The following is a 24,784-nucleotide window of genomic DNA, read 5'->3' as shown; positions in this document are numbered from 1 at the left end:
TCAAGATTTTCAGCTTCAAGGGATTTCTTCCTTCAAACTATTGAGACATGATCTCCAGAAAATTTGCCAATTTCTTTGATTTTCCCCAAGCATGCTTAAAAGAAGCTCTTCCATTTCTTTTATAGTGTTCTCACAAGAGCTCCATCCTTCGTTTTCTCAATGTGGGATAAAACATAACTCCCTTTATGTAACTTATGTCTCCAATGCGTTATAAAATAAAGGGGACTCTTTTAATTTAAATATTTCCCACAAACTATAGTCTATGCATTAATAAAGTTAAATATTTAAATTTAACTTTATAAAATAGCTTTATCAATGCAAAACAAATCTTATCAATGATAAACAAGTCTTCTTGCCGATTTTAAACAATTACCATCGACATACCACTGCCACTGGATGTCCACCCATGCCCAAGATGACTTACTATAAATAGTAAGTATGCCCAAAGTTGCCTCAAAACCCCTCAGAAAGACCTGTAACTGAAACTATCTAGGCCAAATGGCCTCTAAGCCCCTTTAATGTCCTGGTTAGCCTACGAGACCGTGGGGAAATAGGCTAACGACAACATCATGCTATGAATGCTAGAAAGGGGACATTACATTCTCTAATACGGGTTCAAATTCTTAATAGGAGTGAATGTGTTTGGGGATTCCATTATACTATGTGGAGGTTGTAATCCAAGCATTAGTTTTCTAGAGCCTGAAGTTTTCAATGTTATAGGCCCGGTAGCAAAACCGACCATCTCAAATGGTTCATCAATGGCTTCTTCATCAAGGCCTCTTTGATTTTGTTCAGGAGGGTTTAGTTGCCCGAAGATATTTTCATCTACACTCACAACTTCAAGGTCGCCAATAATTATCCACCTATTTCATACATGCATGCATAGATATTAGTTCCAAAAACCTTATGAAATACATGCCATAAAACAAATTAGAATTCTCTTGTTGGCTGAACGTGGGCTTACATCTTCTTTGTTCTCTTAGATCAGTTGTAATTTTTCAAGCGAATTATTGTACCAACTTTAATCTCTTCCAATACTATATATTTGTTGCATCGTGTAGGTATTGATGCTTTTTGTTTGTGTATTCCATCAGAAATGTTTATTTTGTACCATTTCTTTGGATACCGCTCATGATCAAAACTGGCAATCTCAACAACTTGCACTGTAGGCTGATGACCCATTTCCCCTTTACAAATACGACTTATTGCTTCATAAGTCAGCTCTAAAGACAAATTAGGTACTTCTAGTTTATTCCTGTAAATTCAAGATAGTCATGAGTAACTAATGTTGTCATTTTTTTAACTAATAGCTACACAAGGTGATTTGTTATTTTTTGTTTTTGTAAATTTAGTGGAACCGGTATTTTTTAATTTTGGATTTTAGATATGATGAGTCACATGACTACTTAGATAAAGGCTGCAAAAAAATTAATGGTAGAATGCAAGAGGAAACAGTGCAACAATTTATTTTTTTCTATACATATAACATGTGGTTCTTATACAATACTGTAAATAATGTAGCAAAACTCCAAATGATAAAGTGCAGGCAATTCAAGTCAAAAATCTAGATAAACAATTAATAATAATGATAGTCGTTCATATTTTTCTGAAAAAAAAGCTAGTTGGGTTTTCATTTAAAAAACCATGTTAGATTATGAGAAAGTGGTTATGTTAATTTGTTTTTACTAAGTCCCATTATTTATCTTAATTAAAAGTTATCTTTTTTGCTTTCCCTTTTCAACAATCGTTGTTAAACTTCACTAATATTTCTATAAACTATGCATTAGTAAACAAAATATTTCTGACAGTCATCAATCGTCATAATGCAAGAAATTATTTTGATGGATATCTAAAGCAAGAAATTTATTAGATAAGGGAACCCTATTTTTAAACTTAATTCTTCAATCTCTTTTGTTTTTCTATTTTTACAATTTCTAATATTTTTCAAGATTGCATGTAATTAACAAAATATAAGGGGCCTGCAACAAAATTGCCTAAGTTTTTTCCTCTACTTTTTTATTTTTATTTTTGCATCACAAAAGCTTGCCCTACTGATATTTTTATGCCGGATCGAGTTGACAAAAAAAGATGGCATCTTATTTCTAGTTTGTGCAAAGTGTTTTCTCCATACTTCCTTTAAAAAGGTTTGAAACATGGATCTCAATATAGTGGCATTTCCCATCTTGTAGTACTAGTCATATTTCATTTCATGTTGTAAGTCCCAATGTTTTTCTCACACCCCACATGATACATGTTGCTCTTGCATAGCTTTTTTCGTCATCTCTATATCATGATCTTCCACACTCTGCTTTGTTTGATTTAAAAAGCTATTTTCCTTTATTATCTCTCGACTATTTGTAGCAACAATGTTGGCAAGATTTTTCGAGATAATTTTGTTGGGGTCCCAGCCAATTAACAGAAGCACAATCAGTTCCTAGTGACTCGTTTCGAGCAAGTAATGGTGGAGGTGTGTGGGTTTCCGAAGTATTGCTCTGACTGCTTCTATCATTGCTCACTATATTTGTGTTCTCCATTTCACAAAGACAATTATATTAGCCTGTAATCACCTTTTCCATAGTTACTATGGGTAGATTAGCAAGACTTCAAACTTTTAAAATAAATAAAATTGTTTCTTCTAAAATGTTTGTTTTTAAAAACAAACAATGTTTATACTCTTTGTTAATTCTCATGCGTAATAATTATAGAAAATATCTTTTATTAAAGTTCCCAACAATGAAGGTAAGGGGATCTGACGAAAATATAAAAGAAATATCCATTTAATAAAATCTAAGGAAGGCTCTCACTATTACTCACACAAAATGGTACAATTTGAAAACCACAAACTTATTTAATTTTGTAATTTAATTATTTTTTTTTAAATTCTATCATAAAATGTCAAGAGAAGATTTTTGTGTAGATGAGTAAAAGCACAAGAACAAAAAAGTCATAACAAGAGAAAAAAACTGCTATTGCCTTTTGTTTTGATTTTATTATTAACAACTTGCTAAGAAATTAGCATATTTTACTATCAACGTAGCTTTGTACCAATTAAAAGTACAGACGCTACTATTAATCACTATTCAAATTGATTTATTTTTTCTCAAAATAAGATTTTATCTACCCTAAATATAGAGGAAATGATTCATCAATGTGTAGATCTCATTTTTTATAGAGTCAGCTTTGTCATGTGGCCCACCACATGGTTCATGAATGTGTATATCTCCTGTTTCTTATTTATATTTAAAAAGAGCCTCCCTCTTACACTAACTAACAAGGCAGTTATTCACATCCGTTCCTTTTAAACTTTGTCGGAAATAATTCCTACAAATGGAGCCATCGCAGAGAACTGTAAGAGAATATTCAATTTCATAGTAGAGAGAACTCTTGACAAATTAGCAACGTTACTGTTTACTTCCTCAAATTTTGAAAAACTAAATAAAATATTAATATTCATTTTCCTGATTTCCCTGTGGTTGGAACTCAAGTGCATAACAGATTAGGCTGTAGTTCCATTGTGGACCATATTGAATAGGTGTGGCCAAATTCAGGGACTTGTGGGCCAGCATTTAGTGGTGGGTGGAAATGTTTGACAGTTCATAAAGGAAGGATACATTTGTATTTTTGAGCAGTTGGACAACAATCGAAACAAATTTATATTCAGAGTTCACATCTTTCCTAATGCAGAGAAAAATCAGCTTCAAGAAATGGAGGAAAAGTAGGCCAGAATTACGAATTCAGTTATACAGGAAAGGTTTTTTTTGCCAATGTTTGAATGTTGTGATAGGTAATCGAATCTGTAAAGTCATATTTTGTGACTGTAAATATATTTACTTAAAACAAATTTCTATGTTGTAGGCCTTTTTGTTTGACCAAGACAGTAAAATATTAAATGCCAAAGGTCTACATTACCTGAACAGAATTTAAGACAATTGAAGCATTTATAACTGTTTATTATTTGCTTCATGGCGAAAGTTCTAGCGAAAAAAATTGGATAGAACTATGTGCACAATTTGCTCTAGGTTATTGATTCACAGTATTTTTCACTCATTATTATATTATATTTTGATTAGCAAGTTTTATTTTTTTGACTGCAATAATTTTTAAACCAATTTTTTAAAAAGCTTTATATTTATATGAAATTATTTTTAAAATGTTGAATAAATTGATTTATTTTTAGGTTTTCATAACTTATTGATGATATATTGATTAATAAGTTTCGACGTTCCTCATCGAAAATGGTCTTACCAAAAGTACCTATGATTATTAGACATCCAAAGCTTTACAGAGAGCACATGAACAAATACACACCAAGCTTTGCTCAAGATATCGATATGTGCCCTAAACAAGCAAGAAAATAATGGGAAAAGGCCTTAGCCAAATTTGCAGGCAAATAGAGGAAGATCATAAACATCAGGAGTGCAGAAGGAAAGGATTGTCAAAATATGAAAAACAAAAAGTAATTATCAGTCAGTAGAAGCAAAGGTACATAGCCTTGCTCGATAGAAAATTAATTTAGGGAATCTCATTGACGACAAAGCACAGTACTTGAAGAATTATGCCCTAATCAATTAATGAGAAAGAACCCTAGCATGGAAGACATGAGGAATTGGATTAGAAGCAGATGAAATAGGGTAAGAATACAGAAATCAGATTTCTAGCCAAGTGTTCTTTTGTTGCAATCTTTGATTTAGAAAACCAAAGGGGTGAAATAATCGAAAAAGCAACGTGATGGTATGAGAATAAATGCGGGAACATACAAAAAACGTAAGTGAACCACTCCAAATTTCTTTCATTCTAAATGATTTTCAGCCCTTTGAAAGAATCTTTGATTGTTCGTAGGTGATGAAAAAATGCAGCATTCAAGCACAATCCGAGCGTGGATTTGATTGTTTTCCTTGCATTTGGTGAAATTGATCTTCTAGGAAGAAATTGAACTAATCCCCTACAAAAAATCCTTCTAGTTGCAATTTCAGAAAGAGGAACGAGAAGCAAAAGTTGATTGTGTACGCATAAAAGGAGGAAATTCAGAGCCACATTCTCCCACAGATGGGTCAAATGCAATAGGTAAACACTATTTCAATTGCATTGTTAATGCTCAAATAACTTAAATTCCTTTTCATCACATATCTGATTTTTTGATCTATTGCTATTTCACAAACTTATGTTGTAGCCAGTCCTCAGTACACTTAATTGAATTACAATACATACCTCCATATGCAAGTGTTGTTTGATTTGCAGTATGTCCTCCTCCAAAAGTTGGTGAATGATTCGCAGTCTGTCTAGCTTGTTTCAGTTGCAAAGTTGGTAAATTGGGAGGAGTTCGCACCATTTTAAAACATGTATGTGGTTGGTTATTCTCTAGCGGTTTAATAGGGTCGACACTCACTAATGCTGAGTTGGATTGAGGCTAAATTTTATCCTCTCATTTAATGTTGTGGAGTCTGTATTGATAACCATGCCAAATCTCCACATTTGTTATCGTAGTTAATGTCTGCAATAAATGCTATTCATTTTGTATTTTGTCCTTATTTAATTGCCACAAAACCGTTTGAAGAAAATATTATCACCGGAACTATTTATTAAACGTTTGCTTTTTCAGTTTTAATTTACATTTGGCTTGGTTTTTTTTATTTTGCCAACATAGGAATTGAGTCCCGTTGACCTGTCTTCCCACTTAACATAGCCTATCAGCTAACAATAAGCAATGCTCTCTATATGCACTGGAGACACAACAATCTCTGATCTGTTTAGACAATATGAAAAGAATTCTAGCACCTTCATAGTTGTTATTGTAAATCCATTAAGAAGGTACAAAAGAAGAGAATTGAGAAAATGTTGCATGTGACAGATTTAATTCTTCTCCATTTTCAGTAACGAAGTTTGTCAAATTTGTTTTGCTATTTATGGGTCATTAGTTCTATTAAATACTTAAAGGTTTGATTCAAACTGTAATTCTCATACTGAAAAATAATCACCTAGTTTCTAGGGTACATAGTAACACTTTGTGATTGCTTTAATGTAATGTCCCTAATATTATTAGATAATTTAATTTAATAATTTTGCATGTATGGACTCGAAATTAAATCTATTACCTCTTGGGCCATTTTTTATTTTATTGTCGGTAGCGTGTTGGTCGTGTTGGCACATTTTATAATCTTTTGGGAAGTTTTCCCAAAGCTATCTATAGGCCAGGTCAGTGTTTGTAGGGTTGTGAATTTGTTATTTCATTTGTATGTGCGGACTCCAGTTATAGGTTCAGCTTGTCTACCAATTCAGAGGTGCAACATCTGCCCTACTTCTCATACTGCAGTTTTGGTGTGAGTAACTCCCCACCCTATTTTGCTCTTCTCTTAATCCAAGATTATTGTAATCTGCAGTACCATCATTATTGAATAGGAATTCCTTTTGGCATATATATACGGTTCTATTGAAATTCATCGCTATGTGTTGGTATGCTTGTCTGGGAGTTTGATATCTTCATTATATTAATTACAATTTTTGTAGAATGGTGAATACCTCGGATGGAAATACTATTGTCGTACAAAACCATATGGACGTGCCAAATCATTGGAATCTGAAAATTAGACTGTGTGGGTGAAGTCTCAATACTGTACGACCTTGTGATTAGGACACCGTATGATCAAACTACCATATGCAAAGGGAGAAAGGAGTAGAGCATACAGTACAGCAACATTAACAACCGTACAAACATCATTGGCAATCAAGTTCTTGTCGTACAATGTTGGCGAGACAAGTTGACTAATTGTTACCATACATCATCTGTAGAGGGAATTCTGTGTTTCGCGAGGTTGAAGTTTGTTGTGTTGCACGGGCAAGAAATTGTTGTACATCAAGCCAAAGTGGTAGTACCATGTGTGAAAAGATGTCATACGGAGGTTCCCTCTAGAAGTGTGCCTTTAGGGGCATGCATTAACTTATCCATACTATTGGTTCCTAAAACTGCAGATTGGAAATCCAAGAGCCTGCCACTTATCTGATAGGACTTCACAATTAATTTTGGCCAACAAACGAGAATACTTCTCAATTTCCCTGCACTTCAGGCTCCGCTACACCTAGGCAGGTAGACCTTCTCCTTGAACCTAATCACTTGGTTCGGAGCTTTTCTAAAGCAAATTTAAGCTTTGGAGTTCTCCAACTAGCAAGGTCCTTGAACTCGACCAAAATAGGATTGAATATTGAATGTTTGAATTGTATAATATTTGTAAATAAGTGATTTGATGCTTGTAGGAAGGAAAATATAGATTTTCTGACTTCAATAATAAAAGACCAGTGCCTCTTCTCATCCAGGCAATAGAGTCAACTTCAGTGAATTTTCACGTACAACTTTATAAAGTTCTTATGCACTTATACTGCCACCAATTAAATAATCAAGATGCGACAGATCAAATTTTTATGCAATCTTAAATTAGTCCAAATTGAACTTTAACTCCTCTGATAGGGAGACAAATTGGACAAAAGTACGAAAACAACTATATATTTCACAATATTTGTGATGATTGAATTTAAAAGCTAAAAGTCTATGTCCACTTATCCAACATTTAAATTGTACACAGAATTCCAAAATATAATTGCAAAGGATGATTCATCTGTAGTTTAAATCTCCATGCCATTTAAAAATAATCAAAAGACATTTTATTTTATTAAAAATAATAATAATAATAGAATTTACATTAGAAAAGCCATATTAAACTCCTTATCCCTCCATAGAAAATAATATAAAATGCTTCTTTTTTGAGAATGTGAATCTGAATGTTTTTGCATATTGAATTTTTACAAATAGCATACCCCTTATTTATATTTTAGATATAGGGGAGACATGACTTTTCAGATGGGAAGTTATTTTATTTGGAAACACTTAATCACACCTCTTTAGAAAATAATAATTTTCAATTGCAAATTAATACTTTTCATAATCACTTTATTTTAGCTCCTTTTCTAAGGATACTCTTATAGATATAATTTTCCTTTTCATGAATTCATGAAGCCCTCGATGGTCGTGAATAGAGTCTTACAAACACAGAAGCGCTCGATGCCTGAAATTCCTGTGTGCAGAACTGCAATTGTCCATACTATCATTGTGTTCCTATATTCGTCTTCATTGTGAACTCCACAGCCTTTCTGTCAAACCACCTCTACTTGGGATTCACTCCTCCGCATTTCGAATTTTTCCCATATATAGGAAGAGCAATATATTGTAAGATTTTCTACTAACTTTGAACCACAACACTTATTGGGTTGTTTCCCTTTTATCACTTCAGCCAATCATTTGACTCAGCGTCAATTGGGAATTGGTCTACATGAATTACGTCTTCAGACATAATCAATAGTCCTTTCCACATTCTTTCATAGTCTTTGTGTTATTTTAGTTCCATCAATAGATGCTATTATTGTGTTCCCAAGGCTTGGGATTTCTAAAACCGAACATTAATATCACCATCATTCATATCTTCCTCATGTGTTGAGTCAACAACTGCAACTAAATTAATCTTGCATCTCTTTCTAATCATTGATAAGATGCTCCATGTCTATCATTGGTATTAACTATATATTGGCTCTTGCTTTGTAAAATAGTCAAAAACATTTTTGTTTGGATTAGGAGAAGCATCCTATAGGTAGCAACTTAAATTGGACACTTCAGAGGCCAGGTCCATCAAAGAAACATGTGTTGCTATTGCACTATAACTGTCAACTGTGCAAGTTAAGAGGACATTTATGCTACTACTTAATTTTTTGGATTTAAGAGTATCTAGCTGTGAAGAATTGAACTATTCTTGACAACGAGAAAAGTTCTCACTTTGCATAGCAACATCAATTGCAAAAGTTTGTTTTCCATACTGATCAAAGGTGCCTGAACAACTTTCCATATCTGCAACAATATCTCGTGGATTTACTGGATAAGGGATTTCTATGTCCTGAGAATTCATATGTTATCAGTAACAACATCAATTCCAGAGTTGTGTTCACCCATCTTATTGAACTCATTGAAGCTTCGTTCCATGTTATCCTTGGCTTTTGACATGGATGCTTATATTTCTATCTCCAATAGCATTTCATAAATGGAGGCCAAAAATTTAGGCTCCATCACATACAATGGAGTATTTTAGGGCCATCACAATGGTATTAGAGCTAGTGATATTGCCAACCTATTGCTTAACACTGGATGTTGTAACAAACCCATTTTCCCATCCTTAAATATCAACTATCATATTATTGAACATAGTTACTTTTCCTATTCACAAGCATGAGAAAGTGTTTATAAAAACTATTTTACATGTTCATATGAAAGAGATCAACGGTTATAACAAATTAATTGAATTGCCTTAACCAACATTTGGAAGAGCATTTAACCAACAAATGCAATATATATAGCTGCCATCATAACCAACCATTACTTAATGAAAATAACAATACGTTACTTTTCATATTCGTATGAAGACAATTTTACACTTTACATATTTAGATGGATGAGAATCAATGGCTATAATATAATAACTAAAAAGAAACATATTGAATAAGTGATATTAACCATCTAACATATCTTCAACTTGAAATTGCAAATTCATAAAAGGAATATACCCATTACTAGAAGATATTTGAATGTAGATTATATCTTTGTCTTGTGCAAGTCTTGGCATCTGGTGGAGAGGAGAAGCATTGACCAAGGCTTAACCTCCCAACCATGGACCCTTAAGTATCCCCACACAATCTCTACTAAGAAAGACCCTCCCTACCCTGGGATTAGCTTTGGGACACCATAGTCCAGCCACTGAGCATCTTGGTGTTAGAGTGTCAACTCACCACTCAACTAGACAACAAGACCTATACAATAGGCCACCATGAGCTAACACAGTTTAAAACATCTTTTATTACTTGTTTATTTGTTATTGATTGTTCTTTCTCTTATTATTTAAGAAAAAAGCATAGCTCCATGATTGCCATGTCACACCTTCATCTCGACCATGCTAGTCTTCCTGGATGAATCACTGGGTGGATCTATAAGCATTTGTAATCACAACCAATGCTTTCGCCCGACGTGGGCCTTAGCATTATAAAAGATAATTAATTCTCATAAATTTATTCTTGATTCACAATGGTGTGGTCTCTTATCTCAAGGAATGTATTTCAGATATCCCTGTATAAGCTCGCACTCCAGTTATTCATGATTCTAAAGAGAATTTCTTATATGAGAATTGCCATAGTTCTGGAGCATTCTTACATTAATATACATAAAAAAAGAAGACATTGGATGATATCTCGACGATTCTAAGAACATTATTATAACTTTGCAAAACAAGCTTTAGCTACACCTCATTATATCATTTTTTTTTTTAAAACATAAAGATTAGCAGTGGCGATTTCAATTACATGACTGGAGATTGTTCTTTGCAAAGGCTCAAATGGTTCTTGAGTAATGTTGGAATTCACAATCACTCATTGCTATGAAAAGCAAGAAAGGCATCAATCGTCTACTATCATACTGGTGCAGGAAGCTTGGTACCAAAATACTGAATATGAACAAGGCAACACCCAAATGAGGGGGAAGCATTATTTAAAATGTAGAATAGAGTTAGTGGATGGTATGTCTGTAGGATAAATGTATGAAACTCGTAGAGAAGAATGCAAAGCAAGAATAAGAATAAGTAATTATGATCACAAATGGTGGTATTTAACTCTACAAGAGGTAAGAATGTTGTTCCAAATGAGCTATCGCAAAATAAATCTTTGCCTTCTAGCTGCATGCTCAGTCATGAGCAAGAAAATGTGAAGGTGGCAAGGAGTTACAATACAAAAGGCCATCTACACAAGTATGTGGTATTCTTATTAAATTGGCCATCAATCATTATAACGCCTAGTGGAAATTGTATAGAAATATGGTCGCTCAAAATAAAATAATAAAACTATTGCCAAGGTGGAAAAATAATAACTATAATAGCTATAAGACATTGACAAAGGGATGGAAATTAATAATTAAATCATTGACATAAGGTAGAAAATAATAATTGTACTCTTTATATTTTATTATAATGATACCCCTCCTATATTTACACATATTACAATTGTTCATAGCTTGATTTTGCTCAAGTGAATACTTTTATGATTTAAAGATATGCACATATTGACCTGGTTAGCTTATCGTCGTCCAAAGTGTACTCTTGTTTGCCTAGCCATTTACCCTTAGCCATGGTAGTTTTAGAAATCATACCTATTTGCCCAATGATATGTAGTGTCCCTGTGCCCAATCCCTTCTCTCGCAATGCTTTTCCCCTTCGTCACATTCCTACAAGTGAAAATTTATCACAGTAACAACATATTGCTCATTATTTTACGAAGTTGAAATTACCATAGCATATAATCGTATTAGCCATCCATTTCCAATTCATATATCTTCATAACAATTGCCATCCATTTCCAATTCATATATCTTCATAACAATTGACCAATATCCTATTTTCCATGAAATCATAATGAATAACCAACACTTCATTTTCACATGAAACCATATCAAAAAACTAATTTAACCAATCACTCACCTTCGCATGAAGCCTCAACGGCTATAAGGAAAACATTTACATCGAGCCAAAATTTGGGATGTAAGATACCCTCACCCTTGTGTTTCATTGTCCCCGATGAACTTTGCAAATTTTAAATGCTAAAAGAATACAAGATATATAGATAGATAGATAGATAGATAGCATCATGAATCCATCTCATTCCAATTTCAATCAAAATCTAAGCCATGATCAAAATCAAGGTCTATCATTCCCTTATCTTGATGCTTTCAGAAAAAATGTTTACATGATACCATAAAATCAAAAGCAGAACACACACATACTTGTGTTTACTTTACCATACATGTGCTCACTTCCAACATCAGTTTGAACTTATCATGTTTTAGGATATTCTATTGCATATTCCTATCACACTCATGGAGACACAATATTTTTAGTTCAATTCACATTCCAATAGCTTGTGTAAGAGTATTTTTAATGTTCAATATTCACGAGCAAAGATAATCATTCAAAGACTTGCAATTCCTTAAAAAGTGTGCTGTAGATCATAACTTAATCACAAGTAATTAAATCACTCATACATACCATCTAGTATATAGTACTCATTAAATGAGTAAAATCATCCTTGTAGGCTCACAAATCACCTGAAAGGGTTAGTGGGTCTATGTCTCCATTTATGTGACCACGGCCTACGTGCCCATCTCATCACAATAACATTTCAATAGAAAAAATTTAAATCATTTCATGATAGAAATATATTTCATCTCTAAAACAATATAAGCTCTAAATAGTTCTTCACCTTTATATGATTAAAGCATCCAACATTTCATCAATGTAATACAAGTGTGCTCAATGTAAACATAAGTATCCCAATACATCATGATAATGGAATCAATAAAGTCATGAGCACTACACAATCTATAACAATGCATCCAAAAGGTAACCATACTATATTATGAAAAATCATAATAACCCAATCAAGACCATCGAGGTTGGATTAATCATGATACTATCTGCATCCCAATCTCCTGATCTATTGGACTACATGCCCACATGCAAATCTTGAGATAGGAGTGTGGCCCAGACACTTGTATGTTCTATCCACAAACATTCCAACTGTGGCTCAAGCCCTGGGTCCGATCTTTCCACTGAACTTTACATTTCCTTCAGAGTCTACATAGAAATCCCAACCATAGGGTGGTTGGCTCCCCTTGCTTATCCACGATCAAGTTCATAATAATATGCTTTTGATTAAACAGGTTTCATGAAATGTCTCATATCATAAAAAGGTTCATAGAGATGTTTTTCCACAAATTCCACCTTCCTATGAATGTCCATAAAATGCTTCATAGCATCAACTTAAATCATTTATCTTGTTTATTTTGTACACTGCATTTCCAATCTATGCACCTATGTACATACTAATTTAGTTTGATCATTTTATAGCAATTGGGACATAATTCAAACATTCAGATGCAAGTAATAGTAGTTGTAAGTTCTTCGTAATCCACTCCCTTAACTTTCAATAATGTACTAAGTACAGCATCTGGCACAATAAGGTACTGAATACAGCATCTGCCACAATAATGTACTGACTACAGCATCTGCCATCAACAAAAAAAAATTTGACATGGCAAAACCTTTTGACATACTCAAGTAGTTCCACTGCCTAAGTTGGAGTAGACTTCAAACTGCCTCCTTTTTGAAAGTGAGCAACATTCAAGCATTCATAAAACGTCATTTCACTTTTAACTACATAAACAAAAGCCCAAAAACAATTCTTCAGTTCAGACAATAGCTCCAAGCCCCTTACAGGTTTGAATTGTAAGCAATCTCATCCTGAAGTTTCATAATCAAAACCACCGAGAACATAGGAGGAAATAACAGCAGCTCACTAAGACAGAAAATAATGAATTTCAAAGAATAAAAAATTCTTGTAGTTTCATCCGATATATAGGAGTGGTGTCAAAATATTTTTCCTGTTGTGACTTCTGCAAACAATGGCACCATCATATTTTCTGAGGTAATTAATCTAGAAAGACATCCTTGAATAGTGGGTTGAAATTGCTATTAACTGTATATTTTCCATTTTTATTACTGTACTTGTTCCAAATGCTGTAGAATTTGCCTTTATTCTACTCAATCTCTTTAGTTCCAAATATTAATGGCATGTCTAAATGATTCTTATCTTTATTGTGTTGTACCTTTTTGGATCCTTTGGATCGTAGTATATGCTCCAACTCTGTTTACCGCATAGGTTAATTAAGAATTGCACACAGATCATGAACACGAACTCGAACAGCAGAACTCTTCTTATTATTCGCATATGCCAAGATATTACATTAGGTTCTAATCTCCTCATGATGATTACAATGATCTCGAAGGGAAATATAAATACTATCTGAGGAACCTTCTCGAAGGTATCTGTCGGCCACATACAACATGCCAACTACAATAATAGAACCTTCTGGATACATCTCGATACATGTCAGCCTGGCGGCACACATCCCGATACACTGACAGAACCCTCCCGATGCACCGTCGGGAACCTCCCGATACACTGACAGAAACCTCCCGATGCACCGTCAGGAACATCTTGATACACAGTCGAGAACCTCCCGATACACTGTCGAGAACATCCTGAAACACCGTCGGGAAGCTCTTGATACACCGTCGGAAACATCTTGAAACACTGTCGGGAAGCTCCTGATACACCATCAGGAACACCCTGAAACACCGTCGGGAAGCTCCGGATACACCGTCGAAAACATCCTGAAACACTGTCGAGAAGCCCCTAATACACCGTCGGGAACCTCCCGATACACTGTTTCGTGACGACATCATCTCCCCCAAAAAGAAAAGTCGTCTCCCGATGACGAGACCACAAAAACCCACACTATATACATTATTCATAAAACAAAAACAACATGGATGTATACATCATCAACCCGAAGGCTGAGTCTCGGACTGTGACGACCAGCTGCGTCGAAGCTAGTAGACCTGTTCTGTCCGTATCTACAAATCAGCTCTGATCTGTGAGTTCTCTTCCACCATTTCTTTCAGCATCAACGCAACCTCCTGACACTCAACTTCCTTCTGATCTTGAGCGTGTTGCGCTGAGTCCTTCTCCTGACGTGCTGTTGCCAATTGCTGCTCGATTGCTGCTAGTTTTTGCTCCACTGTGGTTAACTGTTGTTCTGCCTGCTGTTTCCCTCGCGTACTTTCCTCGAGCTATGCTAACAGTGCTGTCCGTTCCGCTTCCCATGCCAGGTGTTGGGTGGCAAGTTGGTCGGCCATCTCCTCCCGAGCCTTCCACCCAACCTCTGCCTTTCTTCGCTCTGTCAGCACCATTTCCGCTATGGACTTGCTTTGCTCTGCAATGAGAGCCAGGCGAGAATGAATATCCATGTCCTCCGTCTCTGCTAGTAGAGGATCTGACGCTTGCACTTCCGTGGCCACTTTCTTGGCTGCCGCTGCACTCTGATCCTCCCCTTCAAGTGATGCCGGTATCTCGACTATCTCACTGTTGGACCAATGGGCCTCCAAGGGTGTGAGCTCTCTCATGGGAGACTGAATGGAATGACCTCTAGCGACAGGGACAAGTAGTTGGCGCCTCAGGTAGTCACTCACCCGACTTGCTACACTTGTTGCTGGAGCCTGGGGTGCCGCTTCAAGGATACTGGAGTGAGCACTCTAATCCTTACTTAGCAGAGTGTCTGCTACAATGATTGCATCTAACCCAATCACTTCTAGCCGAACCTGCTCCTGCGTACCTCTCCCACTGACTCCTTCCTCTGTCACCGACTTCACCACAGGAAGTGGCTGAGGCAAACTCTCTAGTATAGGCATGGGAGCCAGTTCGTGAACTTTTGGCTGCGTACTCGTGGCTACAGGTACTGCTGGCTGCACAGGTGCTACTACTATTCGTGATGCAGGATGTAAAGTAACCGAGGTCATCACTACTGAACGCCGAAACTGACCAAACCCTGGGATGTGAACATCTACCATGGTGTGAATGTGGGGTGCTGAAATTACCGGAGCTGAAGTGATAGTCACAGGTGCAGCTGGTCGCAGAAAGCGAAGTGGGACTGCTGAGACTATGCTACCTTACTCATCTTCTTCCTGTTCTACCTCTATACCTTCAGAGTCATCATCCTTATCGCCAGAGGTGTCCTTATCGCCAGAGGTGTCCTAATGGCCACTATCTATGTTACCTAATTCCTCCATCTCCTGTCGTGTCCTCTTCTGGCCCCCGCTCTTCTGACCTATAGATGTATCCAAATGCTTCCATTGCATTACCGGAGGCTCGCCAGGTACTGTCGGAGTCGGCTTAACTTCTAGCTGCTCATGGGGTATCATCCTGGCCGTGGCGTCCAAAAAGAGTCCAATGGCATAGTGTGGCATATAGAACGTTTTGTGCTGTAAGGTCATGAACTCCTCCATGCGCGTGGCTAACAATGAAGCCCAGTCATAGACCTTACCGTTCATGATTCCATTCATCATACTGACCAAGGGGAAGGAAATGTCAGATGCCCTATTGGATCCGGTAAGCCTTCTTTTAACCACATCCATCAAACACTTCCAATGTCCTTCATGAATCTCAAACTTCCGCAGCCCTCTTTTCTTCGACGCGTCCATGAGAGTATCGATGTGCTTCTGTACTTCGTCGTTACACACCATCCATATGAGTTGCAACTTCGTCTCCTTGCTCATCTTTTTGGGTTTGCCATCAATCTTGGCTCCACCTTACGCCGCCCCTGGTATACCAAAGACTCGTAAAATCAGTTGGCCGAAAGGATACCACTATGTCATACCCCAAATACGGAATTGAGGATTTTCGAGAATGCCTGTCATAAGCCTCAATCATCGGCCGCAAAACGCCCTCAAAGTCTCTAATGCAAAAAAGTGGCATCCGGATAGCCCACTCCACCTGCACCTTTCTGATGCTTGCTTTAACCAGGTGAGTATCGGGATGTTCCTCCCACCATTTCCGACAATCCCCTCCATTCAGCCCTTAAAAAGCTACAGTTTGTGGTGTTGCATGGACATCCGGCTGAGTCTGTACTTTTTCCCTATGCTTGCCTGTCTCCTTTCCCCATGGCCGTGCTTGTGAGGGTCCTGCCTGCACCTCTTGATTCATGACTAAATCCTGCTCCAGGTGTTTCCTCCAAGCTCTCTTACCGGTTGATTGCATACTATGCCTTTTGTATCTTTCCTGTGCCTGCCGTACAACCGTACAGAGTCCCAAATTTCTCATGTATTCCCTACTACTTGAAATTTGCCGATCCAACGTATAACTATTTCAACAGCTCAAGACGATAAGATGACATGTCTTGCCCAGCTTGAAAGAAAATCCGCATGAAACCTCATACCGCCTGATAGAACCCAAGGGTTTGTGCAACCATCTTCATCCGTTTCAGCCTCAGACCACTGTGACTCCTCTTGTAAGTGCCTTCAGATGAAAACCTTGCAAGTACTACTTCCAAGCTACGGTCTAGACGGCTTCCAAATACTTACTGACGGCACTCAACAGGCGCAGGGACATTTGAAGACACCCTCCAATGATATTGCTATAGGCAAGGGCAAGAACATGTGCAAAATGCGGCCTATCAAGTATCGGAATGGAGTAGAGCTGAAGATAGTCTACAAACTCTCCACCGCGTTGTTTACTCATTCACCACGTCAAGGCTTGGTGGTATTCTGAAAATTATCGCATTCACCCTGTTGGCTTTCTTGCCCTACGCCTTCTTTCTCGTAATCCGCAAGCACTGTGCTGAGAACAGCTGATTCGGAAATGGCCTTTGTGTTCAGCTTTCACTCAATACATGCTCTTATATAACCAAAATAGGACCATACAGTGACATGGACAACACCATACGGTGACATTGACACGAAATAGCTTGCCGTACGGACCGTACGGTACTCCACGTCGAATGGCCTTTCTTCACATTTTATGCTCTTAAAGAAATAGCACCGTACAGTGACATGGAATAGCCAGCCGTACGGTGTCATGAAATAGCCAGTCGTACGGTGTCATGAAATAGCCAGTCGTACGGGCCGTACGGTAACCACCGTACGGCAATCTTAGGCTCTTCTTCTTTTTTTTTTCGACACAACAAAGTTAGTTTTCCCTACGACCGTCAGCATTGTCGGTCTACAACGACGACGGGGTCACCCGACGGTCATTTTCGGACACAAAAGTCTGCTGACCATGGTATACCTTGAGCTTCGAGCCATTCACTGCCTGGGGCACCTCCTGTCCATCCAAAGTCCATAATTTTATTGCTCCATTGTCTCCTACTTCCCTAATCTAATACGGTCCGACCCACTTAACTTTGAACTTGCCCAGCTTGATCTCATTCCGGCCGTCGTACTTCAACACCCACTTCTGGGCTGAAACCTATTCAATTTCAAGTGCTTATAATGCCACGCCTTCCACCTGTTCTGGGTTACTTTAGTGGCCCACTGTGCTAACAATCGCTTTTCCTCCAACCTGTTTAGTTTGTACAACCGCTCCCTTAAGCTTTCCATATCGCCCAACTTGTTTTCTAGCGCTATCCTTAGGCTTGGTATCATGAATTCTGCTAGTACTACCGCCACCTGCCCGAACATCAGTTGAAACAGCGTGTGTCTTGTTGTAACTTTATATGCTGTACGGTAAGCCCACAGAGCAAAAGGTAATTTTTCCTCCCAATCCTCTCCTTCGAATGCGCAGGATTTGTATATAATTGATACCAGGATTTTGTTGGTAGCTTCAGCATGTCCGTTTGCTCTTGGGTAGTACGGACTTGACAGGGAATGGTAAATTTTGAACTCTGTGGTGAGCAATCGGATCACATGGTTTACAAAATGTCCTCCTCTATCGCTTGTTAATTGTAATGGAATGCTGTACCTGGTAATAATTTGCTCATAAATAAACTGTGTTGTACTTACTACCGAGTTGTCTGGTAGTGCACGCGCCTCCACCCATTTAGTCAAGTACTCCGTGGCGACCACAATGTAACGGCACCTTCTAGTTCTGCTCATCTTTAGGGGTCCTATGAAATCCAAACCCCATCTTTCAAAAAGCTCCTGGGCATGAGAGGGATTCAGAGGCATGAAGTCTCTCTTCAAGGGTTTCCCCGCGCGCTGACATGTATCGTATGCAACAACCCATTCCCTGGCATCATTGTATACCGTTGGCCACCACAATCCTGCTAGAAGTATCTTTCGTGCAGTTGTGTCCAGGCCCATATGTCCTCCGGCTGGTCCTTCATGCGCTTCCTTCAGTACCCGTGGAATTTCTTCCTCCAAGACACGACGCCTGAGGATCTAATCGGGTCCCATTTTATACAACAGTCCATTAATCAACTGAAATGTTCCGCTCCATATCACCAACTTCCGTCTTTCATTCGATGGCATGGTATCTAGAAACTGTCCTGTGGACAAGTATTCGCCGATGCTTGTATACCACTTCGGTAGTGCGGCAATCTGGAACAACTGTGCATCAGGAAAGTCATCATTCACATCGTCTACCGGTTCTCCTGTTCTGATACGTGACAAATGATCGGCTCTTACACGCTTCTTTCCTGGTCGTACGATGATCTTGAAGGTAAACTCCTGCAAGAGGAGTAACCATCAGTTGATCCTTCCTTGAATGACTGGTTTATTGATCATATACAACAAGGCCTGATGATCGACATAGAACACAAACGGCGTAGCCAGCAAGTAATGTCGAAATTTTTGTACAGCATAGACCATCCCCAATGCTTCCCGTTCGGTCGTACTATAATTTTGTTCTGCTTTTGATAGTAACCGACTGGCGAAGTAGATCGGATGATCCAACCCGTGGCTACCGGTTTGTGTGAGAGTTGCTCCAATCGCATAGTTAGATGCATCAACATGCATATGAAACTCCTTATTCCAATCCGGGTAGGCCAGGATGGATGCAGTAGCCAACCTTACTTTGAGCCCTTCAAATGCTTCATCTTGATCCTTTTCCCATCAGAATGATTCTCCCTTGCTCGTCAACCTGTCCAATGGATATGCTAGCCTGGCAAAATTTTTGATGAAGCGTCTATAATAGCCTATATGTCCAAGGAAAGATTTTACCTCCGTTACATTGGTGGATGGCTGCATCTCCAATATGACTCGCACTTTGTCCGGGTCTGTCTTTAGTCCCTCCTTACAGACTATGCGTCCAAGCAACCTGCCCTAGGGAACCATAAATCTGCAGTTCTTTGGATTTAGGGCCAGGCGCGCACGTCGGCACCTTTCCATACACTCGCCCAATGCTGCCAGATGTTTGTCCTCCGCACTGAACACTGACCAATCATCCAAAAATGCCTTGAAGTTTCCGACGGACATCTTATCAAAAATGTGTAGTATGATTCGTTGAAATGTCGCAGGCGCATTGCATAGGCCGAACGACATTCGATTATAGGCATACACCCCATCTTCTACGACAAATGTCGTCTTCAGCTTATCCTCCTCTGCAATGGAAATCTGATTGTAGCCGGAAAAACCATCCATAAATGAGTAGATCTCGTGTCCCGCTACCTCTTCTAGGATGCTGTCTGTGAATGGAATCGAAAACGGATCCTTAATGGTGACGGCATTTAGGCATCAAAAATCAACGCATATTCAGATTTGAGTGGAGTCCTTTTTCAGTGAAATCACTATCGGAGATACCCATTCACTGGTCTGTACCTTGAAAATAATGCCGGCCTTCAACATTCGATTGATTTCCTCCATAACCCGGGCCGCATAATTTTTGTTCATTCTGTAGGGTCGCTTTCTTACAGGTATTGCTCCTTCGATCAACTGAATGCGGTGCACACACAACTCCAGCGATACTCCTTTCAGGTCCTTGTATGTCCATGCAAACACATCCTTATACTCTAAAAATATTTTGAATGTTGCTGCCTTTAGTACTGGGTCCCAGTTGTCTCCTACCAGTATGTTCCGTGGTTCGGCTTCATCGCCCAAATTCATGGTCTGCAATGCAACTTCGTTGTATTTGATGGGTTTCCCTTCAGAGAACTTATGTGCCGGGGTGACATCGAGTGATGCATCGCCTTCCTTTAGTTCAGTAAACTCCTTTGGGAATTCATCATTACTGTATCCTTCTATTGTCAATACGTTGCAGCTCTGAAACAATTCATAATCTTCTATCTGCCAATGGTAGAGACCATTTACTGAATCCAATTCATCATCTCCTTCTAGTCATAGAATTCCCTCCTGATCTGGTTCCATGCTTTGCTCCTTTTCATCTTCTTTGCTTTCGGAGTCTGACGATAGGGCTTCTTCCCCGACCATCTGAGTGTGCAGATCGATAACATACTTTCGGCCTTTGCTTTTGAGCGATAAAGTATTTTTCTTCGAATCGTGCTTTGCCTTGGCTTGTATCAGCCACCCCCGACCCAGAATAGCATCATACCCTTTTCGTCTTAGAGGAATCACCACGAAGTCCAACAGGAATGGTTGTGTTGTGAGTATTCCCAATGGCTTGATTCCATGTTGATCAGCTGTTAACAATTGGAAGGTAGGTGGCCACAATGTCGGCTGTCCCAACTTCCTCCAGGTATCCTCTGGCAGCACATTGACACCAGACCCTCCGTCCACAATCGTGTCCGTTAACACAATTCCGAGAATGCCCATTTCGACAACCGCTGGAGAGCGTCCAGATGAAAGAGCTAATAGCATCGAGTCTTCTGCACTTGTGTTTCCCTGTTCCTCCTTTTCTTGCTCTAGTGGTTGCTTAGCAATCGGAGCTGTATTCGTGAGTGCCGTACGGAGTTGAGGCATAGTGAGCAACAAATCATTGATCCTAACGGGTACCTCGGCTTGCAAGATTTGCCTTACAATGTTTTGTTCTGCACAGTTCCGAACAAAGGTGCCAAGTGTGTCCTTCAGGTGTGTCGGTTCTCTCTGTGTTGCTTTGTGGATTTCTGCACGGGCTTCCTCCAGTCTCTTCCTTTCCTCCGTCGGGTCAGGGTAGAGCTTCGCCTGCTTCCGTATGATAGCTAGAACTTCTTCCTCGTCTGTCCCAACGGCAGTCAAGTTTACTCCAGACTTCAGACACTTAGTATCATCATGATCGCCAGGTCCGCACCATCGGCATAGCAACTTCGGTGTGTTCGCCGTTGTACATTCTCGAGCGAAGTGACCCCATATATTGCATGCGCGGCATTAAACTATCAGTCGGCCATTCGCATCATACTGGATCCGACTTCTTCCGCCATTATTGTTGCTGCCACTATTGTTGTTGTTTTGACCACGTCGATTATTTCTGTATCCTCTCGATGTGGCACCTTCTGTACTGGTGTTCCCGTTCCCTCCTGACGAGGATGCCTCCTGTGTCAGGAACACTTGCTGCGGTGTTCTTGTATTCAAATTGAAAGGGCATTCCTTTACCGAGTGTCCCATAATCTGGCAGAGCTCGCAATATTGCTCTTTCAGGCAGGATCCCTTTGTATGGCCTTCCTTCTTGCACTTCGTGCACCACAATTCATTGCCTTTAGTCTCCTTGTTCATGTTCTTGAATTCCTTCATCATCCGAATCATGTCCTTTTGAAGGGCACGAACCTTTTTGCTGCTGCCTTCATCATCACTGCTATCTTCTCCTGAAGAGGCATCGTAATCTGAATCGGATGAACTATTCTTCTTCTTCTTGGTCTTCTCCTCACTTTCCAAATTCATTGCCCGGTTATATGCTTCCATGTATGTCGATGGTGGCACGATCTTCATCTTCTTCCGCAGCTTTGGGTGAAGGCCTTCAATGAACCATCGTTTCTGTAACCCGTCAGCTGGCTTATTCTCCATCTTATTGATCAAGTCCTTCAATTTCCTTGCGAAGACTCGGACTGTTTCATTCTTCCCCTGCTTAGTATTGAATATCTTCGCCACAATTTCATTATCGTCGCGCAGAAGTTGAAATTCAGCGATGAACTCCTTTTTAATGTTATCCCAACTGTTTAACTTTTGTGGATCGGTATCAGTAAACCAATCAATTGCAACACCCCGAAGGGTTGCCGGAAATTGCCTCATCCATTCATTTGTATCCGTTATGCCATTAGCTCTCCAAATCGTTTCACAGGTTTTACAATGTCGGATGGGACAGCTGCTCCATCACCATCAAATTTAGGTAACTTCTCCTTTGGTCTCGCCATCCCGACGCTCACGTTTGGTATTCCGACAACTGTGTTTGGTGAAGAAGGGTCTCCGTTAAGTGAATCTGTTCCTTCTGGAAGTGGATCCTGGACGAAGAGTTCACTCCACGCTCTTGCTCCTTCGACACTCCGAGCCGTGCGAGTTGATTCTTTTTCGTCTGGATTGTCTTCCGTCGACGAACACCAATTCAGAAACTCCTCCCTTGCCTCTTCCACCAATTCCACCCGTTGTCGCGTCTCCTCTACAATGCTTCCGCGCTTCTGCGTCCATCGGCAACAATCTTCTGGAATATCTTTCTGCGTTCGGCTTGCTGTGCCAAAATCAAATCTCCATGTGCGGTGCGTATTTCGTCCTTGTCTTTTAGCTTGTTCTTATTCTTGTTTAGCTGATTCGACATTACTCTTCATTCTCTTGCCTTTCCAAGTCCATCGGCCAACGGCGCCAAATGTTTACCGCATAGGTTAATTAAGAATTGCACACAGATCATGAACACGAACTCGAACAGCAAAACTCTTCTTATTATTTGCATATGCCAAGATATTACATTAGGTTCTAATCTCCTCATGATGATTACAATGATCCCGAAGAGAAATATAAATACTGTCTGAGGAACCTTCTCGAAGGTATCCGTCGGCCACATACAACATGCCAACTACAATAATAGAACCTTCTAGATACATCTCGATACATGTCGGCCTGGCGGCACACATCCCGATACACTGACAAAACCCTCTCGATGCACCGTCGGGAACCTCTCGATACACTGACAGAAACCTCCCGATGCACCGTCAGGAACATCCTGATACACCGTCGAGAACCTCCCGATACACCGTCGGGAAGCTCCTAATACACCGTCAGGAACATCCTGAAACACCGTCGGGAAGCTCCGGATACATCGTCGGAAACATCCTGAAACACCATCAGGAAGCTCCTGATACACCGTCGGGAACCTCCCAATACACTGTTTCGTGACGACAAACTCAAGGATAATGACATCATTGTTATTTATAATTTTTAACTTCAATGCATATTTTAATATTTTAATTTAGGTCCTTGGACACCAGATCTCCCCCTTCCCCCAAGAAACTTTGTGGAACTATGCCAAATTATTTTTCATTCTTTAAAGTTTAAGCAGACTTGTCAAAGAAATACATATTATGCAACCAATGGTGTAAATGATCCAATAAGCATATCTATGCTATGTCATAGGAATAATCTATTCATTGGTTATTTTTGTTCTCACAACTGTAACTACTATGTGAGGTGATATTTCATTAACTCAGTTATCTAAACAGGTTTTAACTGTCCAACTTTTTTTTGGGCATCTAGAATCATTTTGCTTCTGTTCTCATGAAAGACAGTCCCATGATAGTTGTACTCTATTACGATAACAAATAGCTTTTATTATTGTCTATTATTATTTAATGGTTATCTATTTGTAATCTATTGTAAATATTAAAATGTTTCTAATATTTAGTTAGCTATTAGTTTACTGTTAGCTAGAATAGAATGTTTCTCTTATTTACGATTGTTTCCTAAGGAAATATTGTTCACTCTTTTGTATATATTAATCTTTTATTCACTGTTAATAGCATGCAAGTATTTTACCAATTACTTCCTGTAATATGGTATTAGAGCTAGCTTAAAATAAATTCAAAAAAATTATAATTTCTCTTTGGACATTATTTGCTTAAATTTTTCGAGATTAATTTTTTTGGAAAATTCGTGGGAAGAAAAACTCATATTTTTTGCAAAACCCGACTAGGGTTTTTTGACCATTTTTGGTGCAATTTTCCTCCTCTAATCTTGATTTTCAGCAGCACTTTTTGTTGTCTTGTCGTGGTCTAAAGCAGCATTTGTTGTCTGGTCCCATTTTTGAAGCAACATTTTTTGCAAAAATGTGGTATTTTTAGGCATTTCAACATAATCTTTTTGCCCTATTGGAGGCATCTAGGGTTTTTATAAACCTCCATGACAGAACTACGCCCAGTTTTTTTCCTAATCGAACTAGAAACCCACTATTATTTTGAAGCTTTTTTCAGCCCAAGTCGTTTTTGCTTGAAACCCTAATTTTTTGTACCAGATCCAAAAGAAATTATAGA

The 24,784-nt window shown here is 38.7% G+C and overlaps 1 protein-coding gene across 4 annotated transcripts in view; it reads right to left on the bottom strand.

Moving 5' to 3' along the window:
• LOC149542284 (P-loop containing nucleoside triphosphate hydrolases superfamily protein) overlaps positions 1–24,784 on the bottom strand; it is a 243,515-nt gene that overhangs the window by 52,733 nt on the left and 165,998 nt on the right. The gene's annotated exons all lie outside the window — the stretch shown is intronic.

The sequence above is a fragment of the Cupressus sempervirens genome, chromosome 8, assembly GCF_028749045.1.
Source record: "Cupressus sempervirens isolate cs-2001-9-10 chromosome 8, ASM2874904v1, whole genome shotgun sequence".
NCBI lineage: Eukaryota > Viridiplantae > Streptophyta > Pinopsida > Cupressales > Cupressaceae > Cupressus > Cupressus sempervirens.
The sequence above is the reverse complement of the archived record's forward strand: the minus strand, read 5'-3'. Positions and strand labels throughout refer to the sequence as shown.